The sequence below is a fragment of the Nelumbo nucifera genome, chromosome 8 (assembly GCF_055504915.1).
Source record: "Nelumbo nucifera cultivar China Antique chromosome 8, China Antique-T2T, whole genome shotgun sequence".
Classification (NCBI taxonomy): domain Eukaryota; kingdom Viridiplantae; phylum Streptophyta; class Magnoliopsida; order Proteales; family Nelumbonaceae; genus Nelumbo; species Nelumbo nucifera.
Genome location: NC_142656.1, coordinates 51305214 through 51323187, shown reverse-complemented (window position 1 = coordinate 51323187; position 17974 = coordinate 51305214). Strand labels below are relative to the sequence as shown.

At 36.5% G+C, this 17974-nt stretch overlaps 1 long non-coding RNA gene across 1 annotated transcript; it reads left to right on the top strand.

The window, feature by feature from the left end:
• The first annotated feature begins 541 nt into the window (after positions 1-541).
• LOC148790006 (uncharacterized) lies at positions 542-14799 on the top strand. The gene is made up of 2 exons (XR_016079653.1): positions 542-3977; positions 4070-14799. It is a non-coding gene; the product is annotated as an uncharacterized LOC148790006 (long non-coding RNA).
• The last annotated feature ends 3175 nt before the right edge of the window (positions 14800-17974 follow it).

Sequence of the window (17974 nt, the reverse complement as noted above, 5' to 3'; positions counted from 1 at the left end):
CTAGTTTTTTTTTTTTTTCAATCGACCCAACCTAGTTGGGTTACCTTAATTAAGATTAAAGCGAAAATGGCCCTCTATTAAGCAAAACCGATTTGGACGGTTTAGATCTATTTGGGTCGGTTTTAGTTTAGATATATACATTTCTAAAATACATATTTCAACTTTAAATATATATTATATATTTTGGAATATATTTTATGAAAATATATTTAAAACTGAAACATACATTTGAGAAATATATTTCAATGAAAATATATTTGTAGATAAGTCGGTTCGGTTTGGTTTGGTTTTGATTTTTATGTGTAAAAACTGAAATCTAACTGAATTATCGGTTTACCCATCTTTTCAACCCAAAACTGACCGATGGTGAAGAAAAACCAACCAAATCGGGTTGGATCAGGTTGATTTGGTTGGTTTTAATTTATTTGTGAACAACCCTACTAGATCTTAAACTAGTATCATGTTTCTTTGGACTCACTTATTATCGCCAGACATACTTGGATAGTTTTAATTAAGGCAATAATTACATTAACATCTCTTTGCTAATTGATATAAGTGAGGTTTTGTTTCCATAGAACCACCTCAGACTTCACTTTTAACTACACAGATGAACAGAAGCCCCTTACCTAGCTTCTAGAGCTTAGAACAACCTAACCACATATCCTCTCACATCTGGAGAAATATTTGGACCCGATCGATAATAAGGTTTTCATCCAACAAACTTAATTGGAATAGTGTGTACGTGTACATGTGTGCATGTTTTAATTGGATTTCATCCGATGAACTTAATTGGATCTCCGTGTACATGTCTACATTACTAAGGTTTTCCTCTTGTTTTAGAAGACTTTACTGATGCGAATTGGATTTCATATTCAAAGGATAGTATTTCCACCAGTAGATACATGTTTACCCTAGGTTGAGGAGCAATATCGTGGAAATTGGTTAAGTAGTCATGCAATACAAGTTCAATAATGGAGGCTGAGTTCATTGCACTAGAATTGACAAGGTCCGAGGCAAAGTGGCTAAGGAACTTGTTGGTAGATATACCACTTTGGCTGCAGCTGGTTCCGTCCATATCTCTCTATTGTGGTAGCCAAGTAGCAATAGCCAGAGCCAAGAACTAGACGTACAACGGTAAAAGAAGGCACATCCGCTTAAGGCATAACCTGGTAAGGCAATACCTTAGCGAAGGTACGACCGCTCTGGATTTTGTAACGTCTTAAAAGAACCTTGTAGATTCGTTAACAAAACCATAAACTTCTAAGGTTGTTTATGAGGCATTGGTAGGAATGGGGTTGGAGCCCGATATGAAGTCATTAGTGATGGACGCCAAACCTATGTGAAAGGAGGTCCTTGGAATTAGATTAAATGAGTAAAAATGAGTCGCTAGATGTCTTGGGAAAGTAGTATCATTTGTGTCCCATTCAGATGCCGACATAAGATAATACTCACTACAGAATTAGGAGGTTGAGCATGAGGCTCTTAATCAGTTAGGAATAGTGCAAGCAGTGCACACTAATAATTGACCTAAAGTGAGTGTGAAGTGTAGCCTTTTCTAAGAGAGAAATAGGGTTGACTCTCAAAAAACACTCATGATTCCAAGAGGGGAACAAGGCCGAAATGTTCCGAAACAAAAGAACCACTAAAGAACTGGTGAGTTGAGTTGGTTGGTCGGTTAGCTACTTACAATAAGGAGGAAAGGTTAAAGGAATCCGACTCCACCCGTACTCTATAACATAACCTATCATACCTAAGTGTTGATTGAAGTCCAAAAGACATCACCATGAATACTTTTCTCACTACGATGCTCAGATTGTTTTATCTTCTTGTAATTTTGATTCTTGTGGGGGACTGTTGGAGGGAGATTCAAAATCACAAGAATCTCTCTCCTCCCTCTTTTGTCTTTGTCCTTTCCTCCCTTGAATGACTCCTAGTCCCACATTGCTTGGGGTGCGGGTGTATGTGTACCTGTACGTGCGATGCACTGAATCATTTGTTGTATCCGAATTACACCTTTTCAATTTTAAAACACGTCTCTTCAAATTCAAATTTAATTTTTAAATAAATTATTTTCCTTTTATCATGTTTCTTCTTCCTCCTTGTGCCTCTTCGAACAGGTGTACTGTTTTGAAGATGCTCCTATCTTAAATGACATATCTGTGTCCATTCGGGTTTGAGAGCACTCTATAAAAGGAGTGTTGGCCGACCTAGTCAATAACACACACGATTTTCAATTTTCTTTTTTCTAAGAAATCTGAGCATCAATCTTTAGTGGTTCGCAGAGGTTTGGTAAACAAGTGCACGCCTACCAGTGGCTTGTGGGCTGTTTTATCTTGGCTACTGGTTTGTGATCACTCAGTTACACTGTAGGGGGCAAATACAGTTTGCGATCATCCCTCCATCTTCCTGCAATTTCCAGTTTCGAATTCCTACAACAACTTCAAATTAGTGTAACTTTGGTTTGGAAATTGATTACTAATAAGTTCCATATGCTCTCTGTTTACTATTTATAGAACACTTATAAAGCAAGTGGAGAGGGAATTGAAAGGAGGAAAGAACCTTGAAGGAAATTGGGAAGAAGATTCTTGGAGATAGGGTTGAAAGGTTGAAACTGAGATAAAGAGAATGAGAGAGAGAGAGAGAGAGAGAGAAGAGAGGCTTAGTTTGTGGAACATGAGCGTCACGGCATCACGGGATCTGCTCCTCACAAATGGGAGCCTCACAGGCACATCCACCATGCATTGAGAACATCTCCCGTGAATAATAACCAATGAGTAAGGGAGATGTTCCCAATGCATGGTAGGATGTGTGTGTGAGGCGCCTGCGAGGCACCAGGTGTGAGGAGCAGATCCGGTCTCCGTGGCGGCCGCAGTTAGGATGGGGGGGGGGGCTGCAAACCGCAAACTTCAAACGAAGTCGCTGTGCAACTGCGTCGTCCCTCCCATGAAACTTCTAGAGAGAGAGAGGCTAAATTTGTGCAACATGAACGTCGCAGCCGCGGTTAGGATAGGGGGCTGCAAACTTCAAACGAAGTCGCTGTGCAGCTGCGTTGTCCCTGCCATGAAACTTCATCAAAATGAAGGTCGCGGGCAGGGACGACGCAGCTGCACCAGCGGCTTCGTTTGAAGTTTGCACCTCCGTCCTCCGATATGATATACCCCGGCCCTCCTTCATGTATACCGTAAAATAAAATTAAAGAAATTCAAGGAATCTCCGTTACGCGGTATTTGGAATTCGGCTATCAAACCGCAAACTTCAAACGAAGTCGCTGTGCAACTGCGTTGTCCTTGCCATGAAACTTCATCAAAATGAAGGTCGCGGGCAGGGACGACGCAGCTGCACCAGCGGCTTCGTTTGAAGTTTGCACCTCCGTCCTCCGATATGATATACCCCGGCCCTCCTTCATATATACCGTAAAATAAAATTAAAGAAATTCAAGGAATCTCCGTTACGCGGTATTTGGAATTCGGCTATCAAACCGCAAACTTCAAACAAAGTCGCTGTGCAACTGCGTTGTCCCTGCCATGAAACTTCATCAAAATGAAGGTCGCGGGCAGGGACGACGCAGCTGCACCAGCGGCTTCGTTTGAAGTTTGCACCTCCGTCCTCCGATATGATATACCCCGCCCTCCTTCATGTATAAAATAAGGCTTCTCTCTCTCTTTCCATATTTGGAATTCGGCTATTCCTCTTCAATCATTGCCTTGGTTTTACTCTAAATTAGTCTGGTCATTTATTCCCTTTTGGTTCCTTCCATTAATTTCTTTTCGCCGGCCGGGTCTCTAGTGTAAGTTAGATTTGATTGCCGCAGGAATATCTCCGCCCATCCATATATCCATCAATTATTCAGGGAGTGATGGGCGACAATCAACCTGAGACAACAACCCAAGAAGTTAACAGATTCTTCTTCCCACGAAAATTAGTTTGCTGGATCCAGTACCGCAACGGTGGGCCGAAAAATCTATTATTCTTCCAAGGTTCCTCCTTATTTCTTGAATTTATAGTTTTATTTGCATGAAACATGTCCTTATCGTAATTATTATTGAGCCCGGAAGTACTCCATTGGTAGGATTGGTTATCTGCTCGGAGCTGGCTCAGTACCTGGTGCTGGGTCTACTGATGACATTCTTGACGGATGATCTTAGGGTGGAGCTCACTCATGCCGCGGCCATCGTCAATGTGCACGATGGACTGACCGCTTTATTGTCGACCTCAGCTCTGTCACTTGCCAACCTTGTTGGACGTTATCCTATACTTCTTTTCTCTTCTTGTTTCCACAGCATGGTATACTGATAATCCCTCCTCTTTGGGTCTTCCTTCACCTCCTTTCCCTCAAAGAGTAAAAGCAGAGATCAAACTGAATCGGATATTGATAGATCGAAATTTGAAATCTGATATTAAATATTATTAAGAGAAAATTTCCGATTAGTACCCTGTATTTTGGACGTAATGTCACTTTGATCCCCGAATTTTAAAATGTAACAATTCAGTACCCAAACTTTTAAAACGTGATAATCCAGTATTTATTGTTAAATAGCTGTTAATCAGCTGTTAAGTGGTATTTGAAAAACACTCAAGTGTCATCTAATTTTCTTTATCAACCATCCAAACATTGACAAAAAAATAACAGTTTCAAATCCTTGCCTCTTCTATTCAAGAAAGTTGGGGTCACTAGAATGCCCACTCAAACCTGACCCCAGCTTTCTTGAATGAAAGATGTAGGATTTGGGATTGTTAATTTTTTGTGAATGTTTAGATGGTTGATAAAGAAAAATAACACTTGAAGGGCATTTATGTTTTTCCAAATGCTACTTAATGGTTGGTTAACAACTTGTTAATAGCAGGTACTCTGGATTGTAATATTTTGAAAGTTCGGATGCTGAATTGTCGCATTTTAAAATTTGGGGACCAAAGTAACACTAGGCAAAGTACAGATACTAATAAGGAATTTTCTCTATTATTAATAAATTAGAAAAGTGATCTATATGTTATGAAGTATTAATAAAATGAACTAAAAATGACAACAATTTAAATATAAATCCAACCAAACTGTTGGAATCGGAACGGGTCATCCCCGTTCCCATGAACCAAACGAACTCTAAAAGAAATGGCAGGTTTAGATTTGGGGACACAAGATTTTATTGGTTATCTTGGACGTACGTTTATAACTTGCCACATGGCAGATATTCAGAAGATTTTTATCCATTATGAGATGGATCCTACTGAAGTTCTGCGCCACATGACGATTCATGCATCGTCAGAACCCAAAGAACTTAAATTAGAACATTTGATCACCACATTGACCCTTTTTTATCTTTAAACATTCATTGTGGGATCCTCTAATTGGTGGGCAAGGGTGGATTCGTATCAAGCCGAGCCGAATATTTGGCTATTTGAGTTTGGCTCATCAAGAAAATGCTAGGCTCAAGCTCGATTCGAGCTAGAGATTTGAGCTCGAATTCGGCTTGGCTCAAAAGCTTGGACATTCAAGTTCAACTTGGCTCTAGCTCAATCGTAAGTCAAGCTTCCTATAAAAAATACATTTTAGCTTTACATACAAAAATTTAAGAATTACAAATATTATTTATTATTATACATATACAAAATAAAAATATTATATATGATATTATTATACATATAATAAAAATATGTAAATTTTATTCATTGAGCTAATTGAATCCAGTGAAGCTCAACTCTTGAGATACATGTATGTATGCATGTATTGGGCTTGACTAGGCTTGTGAGCCTCAAGAGTTGAGCTTCATTGGGCTTGAGCTCAGCTCATTTAGGAAACATGCCTATATATTGGGCTAGAGCTCAGTTTAAGTTGAAATTGAACTTTTCACGAGCCAAGCTCGAATAGATTGTGAAGAGCTCAATTCATTTTTACCCTATTGGTGGGTTGTAAATACTAATCCTAAGACATGTGGCAAGTTATGAATCTTACGTCCCAAAACTAAACTATTGTGTTCACTTTTTTATCTTTTACTAGAAAGTCTACACGTGCTTTGCATGTGGGAATTTTTTATGATAATAAATATAGTAAATAATATGTTTTCCAAATTTCTTTACATTTTTTTATATTTCTATTAAAACTATTAGAACTTTTGACCACCATTGACCCTTATTTTATCTTTAAATCTTCGATGTGGGACCCTCTGGTTGGTGGGCATGGGTGGATTTGGGTCAAGCCAAGCTGAATATCTAGCTATACGATTTTGGCTCATCAAGAAAATGTTTTGCTCATGCTCGATTCGAGTTAGAGACTTAAGCTCAAATTCAGCTTGCCTCAAGCTCAATTGTGAGTCAAACTTCCTATATAAAATAAAATATAAAAGATATCTTTTTTATTTTATATACAAAAACATACAAATAAAAAAATTATATATATATATATATATATATATATATATATATATATATATATGTGTGTGTGTGTGTGTGTGTGTGTGTGTGTGTGTGTGCGCGCGCGCGCACTCATGTAAACAAGCCTATATGTTAGGATAGAGCTTGGCTAGAAGCTCGGTTTAAACCAAGCCGAATCAATCTTTTCAAGAACAAGCTCACATTGCTCGTGAAAAGCTTGATTGGTGGGTCCTTAATAATAATCCTAAGACATGTGGCAAGTTATGAATTTTATGTCTCAAAACTAAACTATTGCATTCACCTTTTATTTTTTTACTAGTAAGTCTGCACATGCTTTGCATGTGGGAAATTTTTATGATAATGAAGATAGTAAATAATATGTTTCCAAATTTATTTACAATTTTTTTATATTTCTGTCTACAAAAGTTGTTCTTATTTGTCACACATGTTTTTGCTTAATATGACAATGTAAAATATTAGATATATGCCCGAATGTTTTCTACAACTATTTTTGCATATTTTATACTTTTGTGTGTTTTCATCTTCTTTTAATTTTTATTATTATTTAACTATGACATCAAGTGTTGGCACATTTTGACCCAAACGGTTGAATTGTTGACTCTCCACCAAATAGGAAAAAATCTAGATTCTGTTTGGTGGGTCGTAAATACTAATCTTAAGACATGTGGCAAGTTATGAATCCTACGTTGAAAAACTAAACTATTGTGTTCACTTCTTTATCTTTTACTAGAAAGTCTACACGTGCTTTGCATGTGGGAATTTTTTTATGATAATAAATATAGTAAATAATATGTTTTCCAAATTTCTTTACATTTTTTTTATATTTCTATCAAAACTTAATTAGAACTTTTGACCACCATTGACCCTTTTTTTTACCTTTAAATCTTCGATGTGGGACCCTCGGTTTGATGGGCATGGGTGGATTTGGGTCAAGCTAAGCTGAATATCTAGTTATACGAGTTTGGATCACCAAGAAAATGTTTTGCTCATGCTCAATTCGAGTTAGAGACTTAAGCTCAGATTCAGCTTGGCTCAAGCTCAATTGTGATCCAAACTTCCTATAAAAAATAAAATATAAAAGATGTATTTTTTATTTTATATACAAAAACATACAAATAAAAAATTATATGTATGTGTATGTGTGTATAACCGTAAACAAGCCTATATATTAGGATAGAGCTTGGCTAGAAGCTCGGTTTAAACCAAGCCGAATCAATCTTTTCAAGAACAAGCTCACATTGCTCGTGAAAAGCTTGATTGGTGGGTCCTTAATAATAATCCTAAGACATGTGGCAAGTTATGAATTTTATGTCTCAAAACTAAACTATTGCATTCACCTTTTATTTTTTTACTAGTAAGTCTGCACATGCTTTGCATGTGGGAAATTTTTATGATAATGAAGATAGTAAATAATATGTTTCCAAATTTATTTACAATTTTTTTATATTTCTGTCTACAAAAGTTGTTCTTATTTGTCACACATGCTTTTGCTTAATATGACAATATACAATATTAGATATGTACCCGAATGTTTTCTACGACTGTTTTTGCATATTTTATACTTTTGTGTATTTTTCATCTTCTTTTAATTTTTATTATTATTTAACTATGACATCAAGTGTTGGCACATTTTGACCCAAAAGGTTAAATTGTTGACTCTCCACCAAATAGGAAAACATCTACATTCTGTTTGGTTTTAAAATTGTATTTTATTTCTGTCACAAATAAAAACAAATTTTCTTTGTCATGGTTATTTAATATAGGATTTAATGAATGAATAGGGGCTAAATATAAGACTTAATGAGAGGAAACTGCATTAGGTGAAATGCAGTAATTCAAATTACATTTTGCGCCCTCACAACGAAAGAGGGACTAATTTCAAAAATCTGGGGTATTCTAGTCAAGAATATGATTCAATGAATGTTAATGGAATTTAATACCTTAATATAAGGCTTAATGAGATGGATCTAAATGAAGAGAAAAGTGATTATTCAAATTACATTTCCTTCCTTACAATTAAAGAGGGACCAAATTAAAAAGTTAGGTATTTTAGTCAAACAAATTTTTCCATTCACATTTTTAATAGTAGTATAGGTTTTTGTTTTGTTTTATTTATTTTTAATTCCTCTAGGCAGTTGGACCAACTATGGGGCTAACCCTCCCCCAAAACCTCATGAAGGTAGGAATCAAGCTCAAGTCTTGCCTACGAAAAGAATGGTGGAAAAAAAATTACTAATTACCAGATATTATTAATTGCGTTTAATTTAGAAAATACATATAAATATGTATAATGTAAATACATACAAAACAATACAAAATACAATTGCACTCCATGTATTTGTATTTGTATAAAATAGCCCGTTTTTCACTGCCTTGGATTTTTGGTCGTCAGACTGGTCTTGGGCTCACTGCCTTGGTTCTTTTTAATTTTTGTGTTGAGCCTGGCCTGGCCCTTGACAAGAACAAGCCCAGCTTGAGCCTGACCTGATCATTGCCCAACCTTGACATAATCTGTATCCAGATCAACCATCTATTATAGCATCCAATGGGTTGGGTACGGGTCAGATGGAACCAGTACCAACACGATTACTGGGACATAACCAGTACTGAACCAATTATTAATAATTGGGATACTTGGGTCTATAAATTATTTTTAATATGACAACTTGAAACTTCATTTTTCATAAAAATGATAATTAATTAATTAATTTATTAATAAAGCAAGTGTTTTTAGCTAAAATTATTGTATATACTGATTCCTGTATTAAATTTACCTTTTTAGACAAAATATAAAAAAAATTAAAAGAAAAATCTAGAGGCTTTATATATTATGAATCACATAATTGGTTCCGGTTTTAGTCGGTTCTAAATAGCAAAGACCGGTCCTGACCCAATTATAATTGGGACACAAAACTCAGAATCAGAACTGTTCATATAATCGGTTCAATTCGCCTATTGTCCATCAATCTATCCATTCGTGCCTATACAGATAAACATATATAGGAGTGTAACTGAGCTGAGTATCAGGGTGCTTAAGCTCGAGCACAACTCAGAAACTTAGAGCTTGAAACTTGGCTTGAGCTCGATCTAGTTTCATGTTTCGAGCTCAAACTCAACTAGAGCCGATACTTGCTTGTTACATGAGTTTACTTGAGCTTGACTTGACTCAAACTGATTATAAATAAATTAGTATTAAAAATAATAACTAGACTGATATTATATATATTAAAAATAAAAATATATTAGGAAATTTGAATATATTAAAACAATTATAGATAATTTGATATTATAAACACCGAAAATAAAAATAAATTATGAACTTAGACTATAAATCTATTTATTTATATCTTAAACAAGTTAATGTCAAAAGATGAACATTTATTTATATTATAAATATAAATATATTGAAAAAATATAAATGTATTGTGAAGCTTGTACTTGACCCAAACTTGATAACTTCAAGCCGAGTTCTAATATTTAGCTTGCTTACACCCCTAACATGCATACATGTATCAATTCAATACTTTGTGTTCAATAGGCCCACCTGACCAACCTAGGCCCAGCTTGGGCCGGGGTCTGTTAAATTTTAGTTCAAGTTGGGTATGTGTTGGCAAAATTGGTGTAAAACTCAGGTTTGGGTTTTATGTCCAAAATTTAGAGTTGGGCCTTCGCTGACCTTAAATCCAGCCCAACATGCCCGAATTTCAATTCCATCTATAACCCTAGAGATGAATATCGGAAATAGGTGTTAAGGCCCCGTTTGGTTCACAGGAATAGGGGTCTGAAATCAGAATCAGAATGTGCTATTCCAGTTCCAACTGTTTGGTTAGGTAGAATCTGAATCTCATTCTATTCCTGGTGGAATGGCCATTCCCACCAACTCCGGATCTCCTGCCCATGACTCTGCGCACAATTCACTACCCCCCGTGAATTGAGAACATCTCCCCCTGCATAATACTATGCAGAGAATGAAATGTTCTCCATGCATGGTTGAGAGAAACATGGGCAGAGTTCTCGTGGGCAGGAGATCTGGACTCATTCCTTCCTCCTCCCTTGGGAATAAAATCTCATTCTTGTTGATTTCAAATCCCATTCTCATTCTTGTGTGAACCAAATAGACTATGGAAATAGATTATTCCAAATCCAATTTTGAAGGGTTCGATTCCAACTGTGAACCAAATGGACTCTAAAATCCTTCGGTTCTCTGCTCTTTGGAATTGGGATAATCTAGGTCAGATTCCATAACCACCATATTATCTAGAAATATTAGTCTTTCTCTTCTACAGATTTGCTAAGAAGTTCTTGCCTAATTGAACTAAAATTTTGTTCTGCTTTTAGGGAATGGCCTGTTTATCACTTTCAGCCTTGCCGATCTACTTCAACGACGAATCAAACCGCTTTCATTCCATTTTGAACTGGCTTAGCAAAAGCAAAGCAATACCTTTTTATATGGGACTATTCCTAATGGCCTTGGGCATTGCAGGGCAGAGTGCATCGCTAAGAGAGTTTCTTGCTGATCAATTGTCTGCCCATTACCATGACGAGGATGAGGAAAGAGCTAAGGCCTGTACACGGTTTCAAATGCGTGTAAGCATGGTTACGGCCATAATCTTGAGTAATGTTCTGGTGTCATTCAACTGGGCCCTCGTTGTTGGGGCCATTGCATTACTCATGGGCTTTGGAACTGGAGTTTTTTGTGCGGGTACTCCCTTCTACACCGGCATCAAAAGATGCGGGAGTCCCGTCAAATGTGGGTTACCTGTCTCCCATCCGGCATTGGATGATACCCAACTCCACCAGAAGCATAACAATGAAGATAGTAATCAGCTCACGTCAGTGAGCCTCACAATAACCAACAGCCCCAGGTGACCTCTCTCTCTCTCTCTCTCTCTCTCTCTCTCTCTCTCTGCCTGCCTCTGTCTATCTAAACTATATGTTGTCTCAATGGGATGCAGGGGATCAGCTGAAGTTGCCACTTGTGCCCCATCATCACATGCCATGAATAGACAAGAAAATAAAATAAAAGTAGGGAAAGCTAGGCCAATTGTCTTCATGTTAACGACCTTCATTATAGTTGGCCTGGTAAGCTCTATAGGGAATACGCTCTTTATTGAACAAGCAAATGCCTTGCATAACACAAGATTCCCTGTCTTCATCCTCTTAATCTGTGCTTCTCTATCAAGGTGGATCACTAGCCATATCTACACATCATTGCAGAAGAAATTAAGCATATCTCCTTCACAACAAAGCCTTGGGATCCGAATTAGAATGGGCCTTGGGATGTTTCTGTTTCTATTATGTAGCGCTATTGCTGAGGGAGTGGAGGATAAAAGGTTGGACGTTATAAGGAAACATGGTTTACAAGACAAGCCTAATGATGTCGTCCCCATGAGTGTCTTATCCCTACTTCCCCAATTCATCTTGCTGGGATCTGCAGAAGGATTGTCATGGGATGGTCTGGAGAATTTCCTAGATGAGCAACTTCCTGAATCGAAGAAGATGTACGCAAGCTCATTAAGCAAGGGTATGAATGGAGTTGGCAAGATCCTCAGCGTGGTTTGTGTTGCCATTGTTGAAGCTATTGAACCAACTTGGTTTTCTGACTCCATAAGCAAAAGTCATCTGGATAAGTTCTATCGGATGTTGACAATTTTCAGCTTTCTCAACCTTTTTTGGTATTTCTGTGTCGCAAGATACCTCACCAGCAATGAGGTAATAGAAAATGGACAAGTGGAACCAGAAAGAACTGAGCATCCAGTTTATAATGCAGTATTGTATAATAGCAAGTTTCTTATGGCTGCAGTTGGTAGTTTATCCTCTCTGGACGCTAGTGAGGAAGCTGAACTTTGGTCAATTTTTAAAGCTTTGGGTTTTGCTAGGGTTCAATGATGGAAAGCTGTGATCATGTGTTCAGACTCCTTGAATTCCATCTTGGCTTGTAAGGGCATTGAAAAAGATATTTTGTATCAATTTTATAATATAGTATCCTCCTGTTAATTTATAGGTCTTATAACTGTACTGCTCATTATATATCTCAGAAGGTTAAACGTTGGAAATCTCTAACGTTTTGGTGGTCTAATCCACCTCCTTGGTTGGTGTATTAGTTAGAGAGATTTTAAGGTCACTTACGGTGTATTGATCGATTAGGAGTTTGCTCTATTTTATCAATTCTTATGATTTGGTGCAACATTGGGTGTTGAGCATAAAGGAAATCTCAAGATCATAGGCCGTGTAATATATCATTAATTGATTTTTTTTTTCTTTTTTTGAATGAAGTTCTAGGGCTTCTCTTGATATTTTACTTGGTTTCTCTTTTTGATTAAAAAGGGGCAATAGTCTTATTTTTCATTCATTAACGATTATCACCAATTTCCTTCTAGGGAAGTTAATGAAATTTGTGATGAGTGCCTATATTTTCATCAAACTAGGGGTCAATGAAGTGATCATATTTTAAGTTTAGGGTTTCCTTCATAATTGTTCATCAAGGTTTAAAATGTCAGTGTTGATAGAAATATTGGTCATTCAAATACAAGAATAATTTTCTAAATATTGAAAATATCATATAGAAATAATGTAAAAATTATAGACATGATAGAGATATTATGAAATATAAATAAAGATAAAATGATATTTCATGAAATCATAAAAGAAGCGTGGATATGCCATTTTAATTCATCATCTTATTTTAAACCATAGCCTAGAAACCAAGGTTCACAAGAAAAATAATATGCTGCACAGTTGCCCTCAAACTATTAAGAGTCAAGACTATATAACAGAGTTAATTAACACAAAATTGAAATTCATGAAAAAGTGCAAATGATTAAATCAACCAAATAATATATTACATAGACAAAAAATAAAGATTTAAGTCCGTATCTGAAAGGTAATTTCAAGCTAGCTCCAAATAGGGGTGCAACTTGGGCGGGCCTAACCTGATCCTGGCCCGGCCCAACCCAATTTTTTTCACGGGTTGGGTTAGATTTTCTGGGCCTCGGGTTGGGCATGGGCTTGTAAAGGCAGGTTTTTATTTTTATTTTTCGGGTTGGGCTCGAGTTGAGGTCTTGGGTTACCTGAGCCCGATGTATTGTACATGTAGTATATGTGTTTTTCTTCTGTTTTGGACACCAATGTTTGAAAATTTTTATATGTTCTCTGTTTTTTGGTGGTATTTGGTTCTATGAATGTTTATTAAAAAAAATGTCACCACATCAACACCACATAGGCATTAAGGTTGATTGTATATAAAACAATATGTAGCAACTATTTGGTTTCACTGTTTATCAAATAAATGGTAGAAAACTGAAACATTTGATTTTTGTGCATGGGGCATTTGTGAAAACGTTAAATTCTTGTTTCCCCAAATATCCTAACATTTATTGAAACCAAATGCTGATGTAGCACACTTTAATGGGTATTAATCTGAGGTAAAAGGTAAAACATATTTAAAGTGATGTCCAATCAAACAATAGAAATAGGAAATATTTAAAGTGAAAAAGTACAAATGAACAGCCCATCCATAAACGCCCATGAAACCAAACACATATCTGATTACTATGATTTTAAATGAATCTGAATTATAAAATATAAAATAAAAAAGGAATTGAACCGTAAAATTATGCATTAATTTCACGGTTTTATACACACTTCATGCAATTAACTTTCCAGTAACGTGCCTGCAGGCAAATGAATGCACTAAAAATTCACTGAAATGTAAACTTCATCTAAAAATTTTTAGACAAAAACTATATAGAATTATTCTTCCACCCCATATGAAATCTGTATTGTATAAAACATTTTGGGAAAATAAAAGGAAAACCATGATTTAATCCAAGGTTGTTCTGTTTCCAATTTAACAATTTGTTCCAGCCGGTTTTTGTGAAGTTGTCCAAAATTTTAGCCTCGAGGAGGCATTTCAGGACACTCATCTAGGTTTACATCTTAGTCTATCTCAAATTCCTTTTACTACTTCAACTTCCCCAAATTAAAGGTCTTGTTATTGTAGTTGTATCCAGAGTTTCCAAAAATGGTAGGATATAAAAGAGGAGGTATGTTTGAGTTGAAGAAAACTGATGAAAGTTGCTTCTGATGCTGAAAACAAACAACTGTACAGTTCTTGCCGTTACCCCAAAAAGACACATATCTTCATTCGGAAATATAATCGAACACCAAACGTACCATGGGCTTGAAAGAGGATTCCCAATCCGATACATCTTGAGCTCGATGGGATTACTGCACAAATATGACCGCCTTAACATGGGCTTCCGCCATTATCTCCACCCTTCGAAACAAAGGGGACAAAAGCCAGCAGGATGGGTAGTTACAGAATGCCGGATCTATGCATATATATCTCCAAGATTTGCACAGCATACGCATGGGTAGTTACAGAATGCCGTGTGAATACTGAATACAATTGTGGATCCATTTCTGGATGTCACTAATAAGTAAGCACCAGACCCCCACGCCACCGCATGGAATTTCAAACCAATCAATAATGCTACTTTGCAGCAGCTGTGATGCAATTTCCTCTCTTATTTTGAGTCTTCTTCTTAATTGAGAAATCTTAGACTTCCATTCAGCCGTAGCCCGTAGCGTGTAAAAGGGTACAGAAAGTTCCCATCGGTCATCAGCTGATAGGTAGGTGCCGACAAGTTGTCGTGGATCTCGTGGTTTCTTCATTTTGATTCGTTGGGTTGGTCATGTTCAGCTCCTTCGGTCATTGACTAGTCTCTTACGCAATAAATTGCCCGTTTCCCGGAAAATAAAAAACCCCACCCACATGTTTGCCACAAAAGGGAGAAAAAGAAGAAGACGTAGAAAAACGAGGTTTAAAGGAAAATTCTCACAGAGCGCGCCTCACGCTGACTTTACAACACGTTTCAGCCGTGCATTGGGGGCATATCTGGGGAGTTGGTGTAATGTTCGCAATGTGCAGCTGCAGTGGTTGATTGGAACATGTGGGAGCATCAAGTGAATTCACATCTGTGCCGCACAAAAGGCACCCCACAGTATATCCCAACTGTGTGTTGAGAATATCTCCCATTAACCACTTTTAAGGATGAATTCATCAATAAAAGGGTATGGATCTATTACCAATAAAAATACTCGAAACTCTTGTTCCAACCAGCCACTATAACCACACATTGGGAATACTTTCACACCCCACATCTGAATTAATTTGTAGATTATTCTATGAAAATTTCTACTGAAATAGGATGACAAAGTTGTTCATCTTGCAATGCTGGCTGGACCAATCATAATAAAACATGAGTTGCGAAAATGTTTGGAGAAATCAAGACATGCATAAGAAAATTCCACACACCACACAACTTTTTCCGTATCGTTTTCAAGAGAGAAGCTACTTGTTTAATTTTCTTTTGGGAGAATGACGGTTCAGCCCAGGGTCAGAATTTGTAGCATTGTTTTTAAAACCGAATCGGACTGGAAAAATTGGGAACCGGTCACCTGACCGATTCCGTTTTCTTTCAAAACTGCTTTCTCCCCTGAAACCGTTGATTTTGGTTAGCAAATCGTTGAACTGGGCAGTTAACCGTTCAAACCGTTTAAACGGTTAATTTTTTAATTTTTTTGTCAGAACAAACCGGCCGTTTGGATTGAACAGTCAGACCATTTAAACCGGTAACTGAACCCCTAACCGATTCAATCACCGATTCCTTTTTAAAAACTATGATTTATAGGCTTAAAGTACGTTTAAGATAGATGCTAGTTCGGAATTAATACCAGTTGATGGGCGAGTATTGGTGCATAGAGTGTAACCTTCTCAATGTTTATATATCTACGGTGGAAATTAGAAATCTTGTCGTTTCTTTTATTGCCTCCTTGAAATGAAGAATACAATTTCCCAAATAAATACGGTATTGCCGGTTACTTTGACAGATTGAGAACAAAGCCTATTTAATTATACAGAATGGGTCCAATTCTAGTATTTTAGTCCCATACTGAAATCAACTAGCGATGATGTATTGATGTCTTTGATTGATAAAGTTCCACGCATTAAAAACGTTGCAAAGAATCATCCCTGGAGCTTTGAATGTTTCAACGGATAACTTATTGAAGTTCCTTTACTCCTTTGAACGACCTTTTCTTTGTATTTTTTTAGTGGATAAAATAATAAATCAATTAATGAATAAAATAATCAAGGTCGTAAGTAATTATCCGCCCAACATCAGTTTCAGCCACAGTTTCATAGAAACTAAAGATGAAGGAAATGTCTTGAGATTATTTTAACCCAAGTTTCAAAACTAGATGTAAGAACAAGCTTCAAAATATCGATACAATCGACCTGTAATGCAACTGTTGTTTTTCTTTTTTTTTTTTTTTTATCTGGTTCAGAGGAGCTTATACGGTCTGTTTTAAAAATAGACCTAGGAGTTGAACCGTTTTTGTTTGTTTGTGGGTCTCAAGTAGTTCAATTGCTCGGGTTTAAGGGGTAAAGCCATGCCACATCAGCATATGTATGTGTATATATGTGTTTAGAAACATATATTTTATTAATAAAATAATTTATATTATGTATATATAAGTATTCTTTTATATTTTAATTCAATTTTTAAATTTTTTTATTTGTAAACAAAAATGTTAAAAATGCGATATGAGGCCAAAAAGGGTTTTTCTGGGCAAAAACTAGTAGAACAACGCAGCTCTGGCTTAGAGTTATGTGGTGTTCAGAAGTTTGCATACACATTAAAACCTATGATTGATAATCAAGTTGAATAGGTAAACAACCAACCACCTAGGTCAGATGGTTGTTGACCAATGTCTAAGTTTTAGGAGAACCAACGCAAGAATCATGGCCCGGTGAAAGTTTGAACAATTCAGCTGGTTAGGTCAACCTTGGGTAAAAATCATTATCATTAACAACTTTTTTACAACTTTATGTTTTTGGCTTAATTTTTATCCAACCAAACATAGACTAAAAGACAAATCAATATTTCCATAAAAAGGGTAAATGGCTGAACCTCCCTAATATTCCATCCAAGATAATAGAAAACGATGATGTCATATTTTTAATATATTTTTTGATAAGATGGGACAAGATATTAAGAAAACCTAACAAGAGAGCAACCGAATAGAATTGTGTAATTACTTTGAGATTGTTGATGTGATGTTGTACCATTCACTTAAAAAGAATAGCAATCTCTGTGTGCGTGTCAGGAAGTGATTAATACAAAAGAAATGAACTTGAACTTCCAATCATCATTAATTTCCCGTTGAGTGTTCCGTCTTGAGTGGCCTCCAGTGATATAAAAATGCAGGGGCTGGTCAATCAATAATGCAACGACCCAAGAGGGCAATCATCAAACTTACACGATTAAGAGAATGATCTCTTGGTGGTCTGTCATAAGTTGTTAGGAGTTTGTTATCTTTTGTCTTGTTTTTTGTTAGTTGTAATCAAATTTGGTTGAGGCTCTATTATAAAGTAAAAGAATGAAAACAGGAAGAAATTCACTTAACCCCTCTTCTCTCCCACATGTTTCTGTAGCTCACCTCACGCTCGAAGTGGGGGAAAACGCTGATCTTATCATTTTGGAGCTTTCATTGCTTTCTCATTCCTTCCCATACCACCACT